This window comes from Zalophus californianus, chromosome 3, assembly GCF_009762305.2.
Source record: "Zalophus californianus isolate mZalCal1 chromosome 3, mZalCal1.pri.v2, whole genome shotgun sequence".
Classification (NCBI taxonomy): domain Eukaryota; kingdom Metazoa; phylum Chordata; class Mammalia; order Carnivora; family Otariidae; genus Zalophus; species Zalophus californianus.
Window position 1 is genome coordinate 76,734,852 of NC_045597.1, and position 14,354 is coordinate 76,749,205.

Consider the following 14,354-nt stretch of genomic DNA (forward strand, 5'->3'; position numbering starts at 1 on the left):
TCCTAGTGCCTCAGGAGGAATGTAGCTGTGTCTGTGCTCCACCCCCTTTCTTCACAGGCTCTGAGCCAAGGTGAGGGAAGATCTTACCTGACAGAGTTGCATGACACAAATGTTAACTGTGTTCCGGGAATGGACTTGAAGAAATTGACATCGACCTGCCAGTCAGTTATAAATAATTCTGAAAAGGTGCTCTGACCAGCTCGCAGGTGCCACCAACAGTGAGAAACCTCTGGGTTTCTAGGTTTACCAGTCCCTTTTCAGCTGAAGGTGAGGAAGGAGAAAAATCTGTGGGGAACCTATGTGCAAATATTCTTCAGAAAAAAGGAAAGGGAGAGATCGCCTAGAAGACCATAACTTGGAAAATTCTTTGTTAAAGGAAGTAAAGCACATGGTAGAAAACGTCTCTGGTATTCTTAGTGAGATTTGAGAAAACACAGTATTAATGAAGCCATAGAAGAAAGGGTGAGCAGAATCAGGTGATAGGATAAGCTAAAAAAGAAGATTGGTGGACTAAGGAAGGAAGAAATGCAGAGAAACAGAAACATTAGTCCAGTGGTTTAAAGCATTATCCGAGCAGAAAAGAGCAAAGTTGTTGAGGTCCAACTTGAGAAACATCTCAGAATGTAGGTCAAATGATGTGGTGAGAGCTGAGGGCCAGGAAGCTGAGTGGAGAGCCACCTCCTCCAGATGACAGAATTCCTGAGGATGAAGCCAGGACAGTTGGATCAAAGGCAATAACAAAAAATAAATTCTTGTGTCCTCCTGTCTTCCCAGGTGCTCAAAACAGCATCTAGCACATTATAGGTGCTCTGGCGAGTACATGCTACTCAGTGAATTTAAGGAAACTTTCAAGATGGAAAGAAAAAATGAGTGTGCAATTCAAAAGGGAATCTCTGATGGTTGCCCAATAACATGAATGTACTTAATGCCACTGAGCTGTACACTTAAAAATGGTTAAAATGGTAAATTATATGTAATGTATATTTTACAATTTTTAGAAAGGAAAAAAGAGAGAATCCTGCATTCCAGATCAGAACAAAGAAAACAGTGAAAAGAGACCCTTGCCTAGACACAATCTGCCTTTTCTTTTGAAAGGTTAATTATAAATACAATTAAAATTATAAGCCAGCGTATCACAGATTGGGCTTTGCAGAACGCTTCCCGGTAACTGTTACTTAGTGCTCTGTGAGCTCAAAAGGGTCCTGTTGTGAAATACATTTGGGAAATCCTGAGTGTTGAAGGGTAGCAATCCTACAATTACAGAACACTCTAGCATTGCATATAGGCACCAATATTTACCAAACCTTTGATTAGAGGACCCCCACCCCCTTTTCTGGAGTACCTATCGATGACATTTTTCACCAAAGTGGGAAGTAACTGCTAAAAGCATTCAGCTGGAAATAATAGGCTTACACATAAAGGAACAAAAATTACGGTGATCCCAGAATGCAGTTGTGCATCTCCATTAAATGCCACCGGACAATGAAAAAAATGTAGTTTTGAGAGGTAAAGGCCGAGATGCAAAATGGCATTCTCAGATATACAAGGGCTCAGGAAACATCCCAGCTTTGTACCTTTCTTTAAAAATGGCTAAAAGAAAAAGTAATTTAGACCAAGCATCAAAGGAAAGGAAATCTCTATGGAGCTTCCAAGAATGCAGAGGGGTCATTGCCTCTTTTCACAATAACAGCTGGATAAATCATAATAGCAGATTATTTTATTCTGAATGCTTTTCCTTATGATGGGAATAAGCCCATAAGTGCACAGCAGTTCCACTGGGAAAAAGTCTCTCCTGTAGTTATGATATACCACCAGCTTCCAAAAATCCAATTAAAGTACTTATGAATATATAAACACTAAAAAGAACTGTAGGATAATGACTGAAATGTTAATGGGGTTATATTTAGTGTTGGGATATTGGCCTTTTATTTTTCTCCATTCTTCTTCTATTCCCAAACTAGTGTGTTAATTTTAATAATTTAAAATTTACAGAAAGTGTAATATTCATGACAGAGCCAAATTTAAAGCATTCTTCCAACTCTAAAGAAATGCTTGGCTGATGGAAGCAAATTCAGAAAATATCTCTGGGACATACAGAGAACAATTTGTGTGGTCAAAAATTGTATTAGTACCCAAGGTTTGGGAGAAGTGACTGAGATAAAATATTAATAACAGTAGTGCTCGACATGTATGTGGCATTTTTCAGTTTACCAAGAACCGTGTCATATAGTTAGCTCACGTGGTGCTCATCACCTAGGAGGTAACAGGCAGATATCATAACTATGTTACTAGTGAGGCAGGCAGCCTTGGTGACTTGTCTAGTGTCGCAGAGCTGATCACTGGCAGATGCAGGACTAGAGACGGCTTCTTTGGCTCCTCGTCTGCTGCCTTTCCCACTTTAGACAAGTCTTCAGGGGAACATACTTATTTTCTGCAGACTCTTAGGTGTACACGTAGACACCAAAAGAGTGTTGATGGTCACATGACCCACACAGGCCACAGAACCTTATATCATACACCGTCTTTCTGCTTGAGGAGGCCAAGGCCCATGGACAGATAGAAGACGAAGTAGAATATGATGTAATGTTAAAACATCAGACCCAGAAAGATAAGGACTTGCATTAGGGTAGATTGGGATAGGATGGCGAGGAAAAACAGACATTCTGGAATATTCGTTGACAAAACTTGGTATTAAACTGTGGTAGTGGTGTGGAGAAATTAGATAAATATTCCATCCTTGTGCTCATCTAATCATGACTCAAGCTTGATTTTAGAAAACAATGTGGGCAAACAAGAACTAGGCACAAGCAGTGGTGGGCCATTAGTGACCGTTCTTAAGTTGATATTTTACTTAATCTTCGTCTTTTGAGTAAGATCGTCCAGCAATTGTGAGCTGTCCTCCAGTTACATTTCTCTGTCTTATCCACACACACACACAAAAGATCATGAAGAATTGTGTCAGGTGCCTTTCTGAAATCCAGATGCATCAGCATAGTACTTCCTCCATCTGTGGTTAATTGCACTTCCGCACGCACTATGTTCCTGTTTTTAAATATTTTATCCCTACAGCGATTCTTTGGGGTGGGTGAAGTGATCGCAGTAGAGTGACACTTGGTAGAAACCCTATAAAAGCTAACTCTTGAGCACATGGAGTCGTGTGGATGGTGTAAAATGTGGATGGCAAGACTTCATTCTCACAAGAGTATCAGTTCAGAAATCCTTCCAGAGGGACAGGTCTTAATTAAAATCTTATAATAGATGGTAGGTATGGACTGGAAAAGTAACTCAAGGGAGAGCTCATGTGGTAACAGTGTGGTTAATTCACCTTAGCAAAGCATGGGGCTCTAATTTGCCCATATTCAAAACCAGAATTAAGCTTTTTTATAATATGAAATAACAAAGGATTCCAGAATATAAAACGTATCTCCAGAAAACATAAATATATTTACTGCTTAAATATAAAATGCATTTGGCCTCGGAAGGTCTTGAAGACGCATCAAAATTAACCTCCAAAATCAAACTCAACTTCTGTCCCAAATACTCCTCCTGAGTCACTGTTTTGGTTAGTGGCATTCCATTCTTTCCAGTTGCTGAGTAGAAACCCTACCAAAAGGGTTATTTGCTCCTCTCTGGACCCTCATCCTTGAAGTTTGCACTTCATTCCCTGTCGTGCTTGGCCCATTCCTTAGGTATCTGTCTCAGTAAGGCCTGGAGCATTTCTACTCAGCTTAGCTGCCTTTGGCTAATCTCAAGTGCCAAATACATATCAGAATATCAGTAAAAGCCTCCAGTGTGGTCGGGTGTAAAGTAATAAGCATTCAAGGACATGAAAAGGAGGAGCAGGTACAGGAAATATTGTGCAAGCAGGCTTGGATCATAGAAGGAATGGAAGGTTGGAACCTGATCCTTCTGGAAACTTCTTAAAAATCCATCAGATATAGTTATTATTAACAGTGTTGAGATTTATGGAAATTGCTGTTTGCTCCTATCCCTGCTTTAAGAAGAATCCACAAAAGGACCAGTGAGGAAATGTGGAGTGGGTTTTTTTTTTTTTTTTTTGGAATTTATGAAAAGAGTAAATTAAAGAAGCACCAAGGAAATGAGCACGAAACCAGCCTCAGCAAAGAAGTCCCAAGCAAGGCTGTATGTTTGCATTAGAATATGTGTAGAACCCTCTTTTGACCCATTGTTCTTGTTAATTTTTACTCCAGCGTGCTTTACATGGCTAGCTGCAGAAAAGGCCTTTCTCACTGGGAGGGAGTGCTCAGCGGCCGAGCCAGGTCTTTGTTTAATTCTGAAATACAAGTCCTATGCTAATCTGTGGCTATTTAGCAGGAAGAGGGAAGTCTCAAGAAAGCGAATGTCCTGGACATTTGGGGAAAATTGTCTTTATGGCTTTTTATGTTGACTCAGCATCGAGCACAAAGTTAATTGTGTTCTTTCTTACCAACTGAGCAGGAGAAAGCTGTTAGCAAAGAGCCTGGAGCGGGGAGTGAGGGACCCTGTGTGAGCTGGGAGCAGGTAGAAAACACCTGCCCTTGGAAAGGAGCAAACCCTGTCAAACCTTCCTGCCTGTGTTGTGAGGTCAAGCTGCTCTGAAGAACTCCCTTCTGAGCTTTTTAACTCAAAGAAATGTTTGAAAGTTGATTTATTAAAATTTATTAAATTTAGTAAAAATACATTAAATTCAGTACCAAATTGTGTTTCTATCTCTTCCGGTAATGCTTTTCATATTCAGTCTTTCATAACTGCTTATGCCTAGCAACCAGAAGGATTTCCTATTTTTAGAAAAAAAAAGGCAGGGAAAGAAGAAGGCCTGGTTGTCCTGTTTTCTCTTGCGATGACCCCCGACAAGACAGCGTATCGGGGACCTGCTGGCCGACACAACCCTATGGAGGCCACCAGCAAAGGCATCCCAAGTCACCCAGAGTTTAATAGGAAGGAAGCACAGAAGTAAGCACTTAGCCCCAATCCAAAGGGCAGTCAGCAAGTGGAGGGCAGCGCTGGTTACTGCTTGCGTCTTGTAAGCCAGTAAACTCTCCTCTTCACCAGGACTATGGCGTCTTCTAAAGTTTATGCGCTCACTCAAAGATATGGACACACATGCCTCAGAGGAGGCGAGACCTGCATTATCAATTTGTTAACAGTGGGAGAAAAAGGATGTAGATTGAGAGCAAAGATCATAAATGCTCACAGAGACGATGAAAGATAAGCAGTGTAAACAACTCTATAGCACAATATGTTTCTAATAGTCTGCAGATTGTTTATGAAATAAGCTAGTTCCATACCACAGACGGTCTTTATTGGCAAACTTATCGCTCACTGTGTGTTCTGAAAGTCCCTTTACTTTTTAGGTTGAAAAATTTTTAAAACACTAATGATAATAAGAGCCAGAACACATGTTATGGTATGAACATTTGTGTCCTCCCAAAATTCGTATGTCAAATGTGATACCATGATCTTGGACCTGCAGCCTCCAGAACTGTGAGGAGCAAATTTCTGTTGTTGCTGAGTCACGCAGTCTGTGGTATTTTGTTATAGCAGCCTGCACAGACTAAGACAATAGGCGGCAATCCGCTTGTCCACAGTGCTTTCAGAGCGATGAGTGGTGAATGTAAAGGAGGGTTGCGTGGAACACATCTCCAGGACGGAGGGGGATCGCTCATCACTGTTGGCCAGCAGTTCTTTGGTTTGATCAGCAAACATCATGTTAAAATACTTAGCAAGCCTCCCTCTGATTCAGCCCCGTTTGCTGCCACCTGAACTGGTATCGTCACTGCTCAAGCCTGGTCATCTCAGTGGCTCGTGGAGGATCTTCCTAAAGCATGTTGCTCACCATGTAACATTGCTACCCAAAAAAAAAACCTTACACTGAGTCTCTGTCGAATATTTGGAAAAAATTGCCAAACTGTTTAGCATGAAACTGACAGCTGCCCCCATTCTGGGCCTCGTGGACCTTCCATCTCACCTTGTGCGTGCCTTTTTTATGCAGCTGCTTCTGCCTGGAATGTCCTTCCTTCTGTTCCACATGGCCAAATCCTACACTCACATCAGGTTTCAACTCCGATGCCACTTGCCTGAGACCATAAGCAGGTTTCTCTCCTTTGATCTTGACTTAAGGCATATAATTAAATCTTTTTAAGAGCTCTTGTGCCTTCTACTTGATAACATATGTATTTGTGAACATGTCTATTACCCCTACTACTAGACTGTTAATTCCAAAAGGTGAAAGGCTACATCTTAGTTGTTTTGGGGTGGGTCCTTTACAGTGTCTTGCATATTGTAGTAGCTCAGTCTTTAGTTAATGGATAATTCATATTTTATGGAGTTCTGTGCAATCTATATGTTACTGTGCTGCTGCTTCTATACCATGAAAAGGAAGAGTCTGAAGAGAGACAGAGTTGAGAGAATTGAAGGGGAATGAGGTCTGAGCAGTTCCTTTGTCCCCAGCACCCAGCAATGGGTGACACACAGCCATTGCAAGTTGTTGAACTGAACAAAATGGGAGGAGAGGGTGGATCACGTTGGCCGAGGGAGGGAAGGGTTTCCAGGACGGGGACAGTGATATGGTCCAGTGCTGTGGCGGGGGGAGGGGCGGTCAGCGGCATGCCAGGCCATAGCTCCTATTAAATTGGAGAGCTAAGGGAATGGTGAGTGGAGAGAGAAACCAAATAAGAAGTTAAGGAATAACAGACGAAGAAATGGAAGCAATGAGTGTAGATATTCTTCAAGAAATCTGGTCAGGATAATGGGAAGAAGAGCAACGGGATGGCATATAATGCCCATTGGATCCCATGATCATCTGTCTCTGAGGAGCATAGAGATGGATCAGTCCACATTGTCCCCCGGAGGTATGTGAAGAGTGTAAAATGATGTAATACACCCCTCTTCCCCATCACAGGGCTTTGCAGTCATGCGGCTGGCTTGCTGTGTTCAGGTTTATGCACCATATTCTCAGGATAGACACTGTGATGCCTAATTTTATGTGTCAACTTGACTGAGCCGCGGAGCTCAGATAGGTGGTCAAACATTGTGGATGTTTCTGCGAGGGTGTTTTTCAATGAGATTAATGTTTACACTGGTGGACTTTGCGTAAAGCAGATTGCCCTCCCTAATGTGGGTGGTCCTCATCCAATCAGCCAAAGCCCTGAATAGAAGAAAAGACGAACCTCCCTGGAGCAAGGACAAATTCTACAGCAGACTGCCTTTGGACTTCATCTGCAATATCAGCTCTCCTGGGTCTCTAGCCCACCCATCTGCCCTGCAGATCTGGACTTGCCAGCCTCCGTTCTTATGTGAGCCAATTCCTTACAATCAATCAATCTCTGTCTGTCTCTCTCTCTCCCCACCCCCCAATGTATATTTATTAGTTCTGTTTCCCTAGAGAACCCTGACAAATACAGCTTTTAACAAAGCAGGTCTCATCCAAGGATGAGAGTCAAATGGAAGTTCTATTAGTCATGATAAATTGAGGAATAGGGGAAAGAACCGGACAAAGCCCGGAGAAAAGACATGATGGCCTTCTGCAGACATTTTTTAAAACTGCCACATGGGAGGAGGGATCAGATTTATCTACGATCCCCAGAAGGGTGACACTGTCAGTGACCTGAAGCCACAGAGGCTATCTAGTTTTGACTTAGTATAAGGGCTATCTTGCTAATACCTTGAGCTGCTAACAATGACACAGGGATTCTGATAAATGGGCCCCTCCATCACTGGAAATGTTCGAGCGGAAGCTGATAAGCATCTATCAGGGATGGTTCAGAAGGGAGTCCTGCATGGGGAGGAAGGTTCGGTCAGCTTGTGTGCCTCCTCACTTTATGACCTGACAATCAAGACCATCATTTTCACAACCTCATCTCTTCACTTCCCAATTATGAGACCCATGTCTTTGGAAGGGGAAAGGCTGCGAATTTTTAGGATACAGTTCAAACTCTTCTCAACGCTTCTCTAAATTTTGGTGGTTGTTTCTTACTAAAGTGACTCATGGGTACCAGGCCCTGCCAAGAATACCTAAGAGGCTTACCCACATCCCTGTGATTCCTGTACTTTACCCACCATTCCTCCTTCTCTAGCTTCAGATACATCTTCCCTACCTTCAAAATGTCTGTCTCCTCTGCTGACTAGTCTGGAACATTCCTGCACATCTTTCAAAGTCTCAGCTGGAGCACTAATCGCTCTGGGTAGTTTCTCACGACTACTCCAGACAGAGAGGTACATCTTCTCCCATACTCCACTGCATTTTATATAAATCTCAAAGAATAGAAGGAAATGTTACTAGATACAAATTTGCCTTAACCCCTCATCTGGCTCTTGCTTGATAAAGCCTAAGCTCATTGAGGGATTTATGCTCCATTGGCCTGAAAGGAAAAAGGAAGGATGGGAGTGCCTGAGGAGAAGAGGCAGCCAGAATGGGGGAGAAGAAGGTAAAAGTACTATTCTTGGGGAATTTCCCTCAGCACATAGAGCTGGGCGCCACCTTTGCCAACCATGAGGGGATCGGGCAGCTGGATGAACACTAACGCTGGCCTGGGAATAGTTGGACATGAATCCAGTTCAGCCTGGAAGCCATGGAGCCTGTGAGAGCAGATCGCATCATGTTGGGATGAAAGTGTTGATGATGCCCTTTTATGATGTATGCAAGCCTCTTAACCGTGTCCTCATTCTCCTTCTCGTCACGGTCTGTTCTGCTACAATATGTGTTTTTCATCACGAGCAAACTGGAAAATAGGCGAGTGATAACAAGTAATGTGGATGGATGTTGGATGGGTTCACAGGAGATCTTTTTCTAAGCAAGGTGATCCAAAATAGTGGGAGCTGACTTGTAAACAGCAGCAGAAAAGAAGAAAGCCCTCTGCTTAGCTGAGAAGGAGCCTTTTAGTTTTATACGAAGAACATAAAATCAAGTGCCTGAATGCAAGGAACCCCTCCTCCCCCCAGCTTGTGTCAGATCATACCCAGTCCTATGCTCCATGTGCCACGGGCCAGCACTGTGCCTGGCTACTTTTGTGCTCTGTGATCATGCACCGAGATGGCGCCCCTTGGCTGTGCAAGGGATCTCCTGTGGGACTCATCATTCCTGTGTTCATTTTGTTAGTGGCCACTTGCTGGCCTTTGAGTTTCTGCCCCATCCCATTGTTCTCATAAGCCCTGTTATGTTGGTGGGATTTTTCAAATTTTGAAATCTCTCTTCAAATCAATTTTTCAGATTGTGTGTGTTTTTTAAGATCATGTAAATCATGTTAAACTTATGTTTAACTTATATTGTTTTTGTGTGTGTGTCTTCTTTTCTCTCTTGATTAGTCCCATGAGAAGTTTGACGATCGCATTCATCTTCCAAGAGCAAATCATTGGCATTGTTGATTCTCTCTTTTTTGTGTTTGTTTTCTTTTTATTAATTTTTGAACTATTTATTATTCTCTCTGACTTTCATCATGTTTATTTTGCTGTTCTTTTTATTTCTTGGGTGGATGACTAACTCATTAATTTTTAATTTTCCACATTTTGTCTTTCCTAAAATATGCATTTAAGGCTATAAACCTTCTTCTAAGTACTTTTAAAGTTACATTCCAAAGGTTTTCACATGTAGTATTTTCATTATCATGATTACTCAGTTTAAAATATAGCCTAATATGGTCTAACAGGTGACTCTTTCTCTTACATTTAGTCAGAACACATATTCTGTACTATTTCAGTCTTTTGAAATGTATGCTTAATCATCCTGTATTTGGTCAACATAATAAGCATGTTTTATGTGCTTCAAAAGAATGTGTTTTTACTAGTTGTTAGGTGCAATGGCCATTTTCTTTTTTTTTTTAAGATTTTTTTAAATTTATTTTTTGACAGAGAGACAGTGAGAGCGGGAACACAGCAGGGGGAGTGGGAGAGGGAGAAGCAGGCTTCCCGCTGAGCAGGGAGCCCGCTGTGGGGCTCGATCCCAGGACCTTGGGATCATGACCTGAGCCGAAGGCAGATGCTTAACAACTGAGCCACCCAGGTGCCCCGCAATGGCCATTTTCTTGATTTTTTGTCTGCTTACTTACCATTTACTAAAAGATGTGTTAAAAATCTCTTGCCATAATTGTGGATTTTTCTATTTACCATTATAATATGGTCAATATTTGCTTTATAGATTTGGGGCCATATTGCTAATATCAAATTTAGGCGAATTATATCTTCCTGGTATTTAATTTTTCATCATTATGATGTGATTATCTCTAGTTATACTTTTTCTGCTTAAAATCTATTTTGCCTGCTTTATTAAAGCTCCTAGTTTTCTTTCTTTCTTTTTTTTAATATATATATATATTTTTGATAGAGAGTGAGAGAGCATCAGTGAGGGAAGGGCAGAAGGAGAGGGAGAAGCAGACTCCCCACTGAGCAGGGAGTCCGACTTGGGGCTTGATCCCAGGACCCTGAGATCATGACCTGAGCCGAAGGCAGACACTTGACTGACTGAACCACCCAGGCAGTCCTCATAGTTTTCTTTTGATTAATGCTTGCATGTTATATTTTCCATTCTTTTACTATATTCTTAAATGTTTGGTGTGTCTTTTATACATATTGTTTCTTATTCTGATATTCTTTGTCTTTTAGCTGGATCACCTAGTTCATTTATGTTTCATGTAAAATACTAATTCATTTCTGTTAAATCAGTCATCTTACTATATGATTTGCTTGTTTTACCTATTTTACGTTCTCTTTTTTCTCCTTTCTTGCATTCTTCTATTGGTATCTATTATTACTGCATTGTTTATGATTCCATTTTTTATTATTTTCAGTTTGGAAATGTATGTTCTTTGCTTTATATGTATATGTATAATTTTTATTATTCATATAGTTAGTATTCATTAAGATTCAAGTGTATGTTTACCATCTTGATTGCTTTTTATTCTTTCCCACACTCTCTTTCATAGTGGGATTGAAGATCACTTTCAGGATTTCTTTCAATATGGATCTGCTCAAGAGTCTCTCCGTTTTCATTTGCCTATGAAGTCTTTATTTTATTTCATTCATTATTTTTTTCAAATGTTTCATCATGAGAATGTCTCATTTCATTTTAAGAGCATACTTTCATCAGGTAGAGACTTCTGTCGTCAGCTCTTTCATCACACTCTGTAAACTGCGCCACCGCCTTATGGCTTCACTGTTGCTATCAGAAAGCCAGTAGTTCATCTGAGTCTTGGTCTTTTGAGGGTTATCTGCTTTTGTTCCCTCCTGCTCTGGCTCTTTTTAAAACTTTTATCTTTGTTATTTTTTAGCTTCATTATGATGCATCTAGATGCAGATTTGTTTATCTTATTGATTACTTATTAGTAACCCTGCTTGGAATTTCTTGAGTCTTAGATCTGAGGATTAACTATTTTTTCATGTTTTGGAAAATTTTGAGTCATTATCTCTTCAAATATTGTGCTGGCCAGTGTCCTTTTGGGATTCCAATGAAATGTATATTAGACCTCTCACTGTATCTCTGTGTCTCTTACCTTCCCTTCTCTTCTTTCATCCTTTGTCCTTCATTCTAGATAGCTTCTACCTGGTCTGTCTTTCAATTTACTAATTCTATCTTCAGCTGTGTTTAATATGTTAAATCTATCCAACTTCTTAATTGCTATATGTTTTAAGTTCTGGAATTTGTTTCTGGTTTCTTTTTGGCTGTGGCATTGTTAATAGCTTCCAATTCAAATTTGACTCTTCTTCAACATGATAAACATAGTTTCTTTACAGTTGTGTCTGATAATTCCAATATCTGTTGTTTCTCTGGGTCTTGTTTATGTATGCCTGTTGCTTTCATTGAGTACTAGAGACCGTATTTGCAAAATTACTTCTAGACATAATTTGATGCCATCTTTCTCTAGAGAGTACACAAAGCACTAGTAATCTGGATCACATACTTCTAATTTTAGGACTAGTGATTTTTCTGGGCAACCCAGAGACTCAAAACTGTGCTAAAATCCATGCAGGAGCTGTTTTATTTCTATTTTACTCTTCCTCCGTTCAGCATCCAATCCTAACCTGGGGGGGGGGGTGGGATATTACCTGCACTCCTAGTTTACCCTTACTCCTTGGAATGGCCCTGCAGACCTGTCAGAAGTGCAGTTCAAATGCACAGCTGTCTTTTCCAGATTGGCAAAACTTTTCAGAGCAAAACACCCTGAATGCCGAAGCTCACCCCTCCAAATTCCTAATCTCTCCCAGATCTCAACCAGTTTCATATTAGATGGTTTGCTCTTGAATGCAAAAATAATGTGCACGTAATTAATGCCACTGAATGATACACTTAAAAGTGGTTAAAATGACAAATTTTGTTATAAATATTTTATCATAATATTTAGAAGTTAATAATTTAATATACCAAAACCATTGCATTGTACACTTTATATGGGTGAATTTTATGGCATGTGAATTATATCTCAGTAAAACTGTTTTTAGAAAATAAATCTATAATTATACTTTATCAGTATTTATCTCCCCATAATAAACTGAAGCCAGAATGTGTATCATTTCATCTTTATTTACCCAGTGACTAATAGGGTGTCTGCTATGTGGTAGGCCAGCTGGCTACATCTTCATTGAAGCTTCACTGATGATTAGCAAGTTCTTGCTAAACTATCTTTTGCCATAACAGTTTTCTTCCTGAATCTGGTAAATATGTTTACCTCCTTTCTTTACTCATATGGGTGACAAGCTTCAAAAGATAAGGTTTGATTGGAAGTGCAGTTGTTTCTGTATGCTTTCCTGATCGATGAAACATTTCTATTTTGTTAGGAAATTTTACCTTCTTGAAAGTACCTAGTGCATTTAAATGCTCATAATTCTCATTACCCCTCACTTTTCTTCTAAATTTCTATATAACCACTTTTTGTGTAGTCTTTACATCTTCAAAGGTAGATTAAATATTGTCACATAGAGTAAGTTAGAACGAAGATTAATTTTCGCTTGCTAAACAGAATAACTGTCAATTTATTTTCTACAGGATTTTTAGAAACATGGACATTTTCTTTACTTTCTTGACTGAAAATGGTAGAATGCAAACTTGAACTTCTTGAGAAATGGTTTCTTATAAGAATGCTTCGAAAGTGTCTCATAGCACCCAAGGGCTGACAACAGTGGTTAGGAGCTTTGGGCTACAAATAACATAAATCTAGAATCAAATTGGGTTAAAACACAAGGAAAAAACTCATGTCACATGGTTATGGGTGATCAAATGAAAAGTAGCCCAAAAGACTTACTTCATCTTTACCTGAGATATTGGCCATTTTAGCCCTCACTGTTGAAGGGCTACAGGTTGGGACATTCAGAGTTATCTATACCTGCTTAGTCTCCTTATAAGGAGGATCTTGGGCCCCTATCACTTTAAAAGAAGAAGGGTTTTCTAGAAGTTTCTTGAAATTTCTCTTCCATTGTTGACTGATATATCTCCAAGTGTATCAAAGCATTTGGAGTAGAATTTAGAAAATCCAAGCTTAGAAAATGAAGCCAGTTCAGATCCTTTGAGAAGCAGATGGTGAGACAGGATTATATGTATAGGAGATTTGTTGAGGAAAACGCCTGTGAAAGATAAATAGGAGGTAGCAGAAATAGGCAGGGAGGGCCTTTAGACTCTGATGCAGGTCTGACACCCATGAAAGGGGAGGGGTGGGGAAGAAATATCAGGCAAGAAGAGGCAACTCAGCAGAACTCTGAGACAGTTTTGGGCAGGCCAATGGGGAGCCCCCAAATCAAAATTGTTCTTCAGAGGGGTCCTGCATCCCACAGAAATTATCCAGAATTCATATGGAAATGTAAAGGACTCTGAATAGCCAAAACCATCTTGAAAAAGAAGGATGTCAGAGGACTTACACTCCCCCATTTCAAAATGTACCAGAAAGCTAAGTAATCAAGACAGTGCACGTAGTACTGGCATAAGGACAGACATACAGACCAATGGAATAAAACTGAGAGTCCAGAGATAAAGCTTTACATTTATGGTCAATTGATTTTTGAGTGCTAATTTCCTTCTAATGGGGAAGGAATACTCTTTTCAACAAATGGTTCAGGAATAGCTAGATTTCCACATACAAAAGAATGAAACTGGACCTTTACTTCACACCATATACCAAAATTTACTCAAAATCGATTACAGGCTTGAATGTAAGAGCTAAAACCACAAACATAGGTGTACATTTTTATAACCTGGGTTTCTTAGACATGACACCAGAAGGATTAGTGACAAAATAAAAAAACAACAAATGGGGCTGCATCAAAATTTTAAACTTTTCAATTTTGCTGCAAATTATGCCAACAAAGCAAAAAGACAACCCACAGAATGGGAGAAAACATGCAAATCCTATCTTTGATAGGGGACTTGTATATAA